The sequence below is a fragment of the Alnus glutinosa genome, chromosome 8, assembly GCF_958979055.1.
Source record: "Alnus glutinosa chromosome 8, dhAlnGlut1.1, whole genome shotgun sequence".
Classification (NCBI taxonomy): domain Eukaryota; kingdom Viridiplantae; phylum Streptophyta; class Magnoliopsida; order Fagales; family Betulaceae; genus Alnus; species Alnus glutinosa.
The window spans coordinates 19,078,585-19,080,727 of NC_084893.1; the positions used below are offsets into that span (position 1 = coordinate 19,078,585).

The window sequence follows — 2,143 nt, forward strand, 5'->3', positions numbered from 1 at the left end:
TCTTCATGACTTTCTCGGTGAATTCCTAACAATCTGTTCTACCATTAAATTGAGCAGGTTCACCGAGGACGCTCTAAGGATGCGTCTCTTTCCCTTCCCCCTCAAGGAAAGAGCCAAACATTGGTTTCATTCCTTAATTAGCACCAAATTCTATTATTTCTTGGGCTCAATTGCAACAAGAATTTCTAAAGAGATATTTTCCAATAGGAAAGACCAATGATATTAGGAGAGCTATCACTAGTATCTCTTAATATGAGGGAGAAAAATTATATGAGACTTGGGAAAGACTCAAGGACCTACTTAGATCATGCCCACACCATGCTATCCCGAAGTGGTAGCTAGTGCGAAGCTTCTATGAAGGCTTGACCGAGCCTAATAGACAAATGGTAGATGCATCTTGTGGGAGAATATTTATGATGAAAAATGAGGATAAAGCATGGATCTTGTTTGAAAACTTGAGTAATAATTTCATTCAGTATGCATCCGCTAAACGTAGAGCACCTGCACCTAAAGAGCCAAAGACCGAAGGTCTTTTTGAAGTAGGACATTCTTCGGATGTAACCACTCAAGTAGTTGATGCTATCAATAGGAACTTCAATCAATTGATGGTTGTTGGTTTTGCCCCTCATTTTGCTCACTCGCACACACAACACTCACCGTGTTCATTATGTTTGAGTCCTATGCATCAAGTCAATGATTGTCCTACAGCTGGAAGTTTTTATAATGTTTCAACTGAGCAGGTCAACGCAGCATTTTCACATCTGGGTAAAGATCTATACTCCAATACATATAACCCAAGATGGAGAAATCATCCCAACTTCTTATGGAAGGCTCAAGCTTCAAATAACTCGGTCCGAGAGGTGTATAATCAAGCTCAATCTAACAGGTAACCCTACCAACCTTCTTCCACATACCAGTGTTCACAGCAACAGTCTCAGGCTGCACCATCTCCTCAGTTGGATTCTGACGTTCAAACTCAGATGTTGAAACTTCTAAGCGAGATCAATTAGACAATGAAATCTCAAGGTCAAACAGTGGACTATGACTCTCAAGCCATTGCCAAAATTGAGGCTCAGATGGGACCAATGGTTCAAACCATTGCCAAGTTAGAGGTGCAGATGGGACAAATGGCTAACACCCTCAACAGGAGGGAAGAAGGAAAACTTCCAAGTCAAACCAATGGCCAACCCGAAGGGACACTACATGGCAGAAGCAAGTACTTCACATCATCAACAAGTGCTAGCCATCACCACATTGCGAAGTGGAAGAAGGGTCGACAATCATGTGCAAGAAAAGGAGGATGAGCACATAGAGACCCCACAGAACCTACAGAAGGAAAAGGGTAAGCAAGTAAGCACCGAGGCTTTTTCGTCATCTGCTCCCACTCCTGAGATACCATATGAGCCCCAGACCCCATTCCCAGAACGTCTTAAGGCACCTTCTCACTTTGGGAAACAGGGATAGAAAATATAGGATATGAGGAGGTCTTCAAACAAGTAAAAATCAATCTCCCACTCATTGATGCCAACAAGGAAGTGCTTGCTTATGCAAAATTCCTCAAAGATCTGTGTACTCAACAACGAAGAGCAAGGGCTAACACTCCAAAGAATATATTTCTCACTAAGCAGGTCAGTTCTATACTTCAGCATAGTCTTCCTCCCAAGTTCAAGGACCCCGGTGCTCCCACCATTTCTTGTATTATTGGAGACCACAAGATTGATAAAGCCCTCCTTTATTTGGGTCTGGAGTGAATCTATTGCCATACTCGGTCTACTTATAGCTCGGTTTGGGGGAATTAAAGCCCACACTAATTATCTTTCAATTGGCTGATAGATCCACCAAGAAACCGTGAGGAATCATCGAGGATGTTTTCATCCAAGTTGACAATTTCTATTTCCCCATAGACTTCATCGTTCTTGATATTGAACTAGTGGCTAATATCACAAAGATGATCCCTGTAATCCTCGGTCACCATTTCTTAGCTACGGCTAATGCTAACATAAACTGCAGGACCAAAATTATGAAAATCAGGTTTCGAAATCTGAAGGTAAAATTGAATATCTTCCATGCCTTCTAGCAACCAGCGGATAAAGCTGAGTGCTTCTTTCTACACTCCGTAGAGAACTTGGTTGCACAGTCCCCT

General features: G+C 42.1%; 1 non-coding gene across 1 annotated transcript; it reads right to left on the bottom strand.

Moving 5' to 3' along the window:
* Window positions 1-218: 218 nt before the first annotated feature.
* LOC133876583 (small nucleolar RNA R71) lies at window positions 219-325 on the bottom strand. The gene has a single exon (XR_009901576.1). It is a non-coding gene; the product is annotated as a small nucleolar RNA R71 (small nucleolar RNA).
* Window positions 326-2,143: the final 1,818 nt, after the last annotated feature.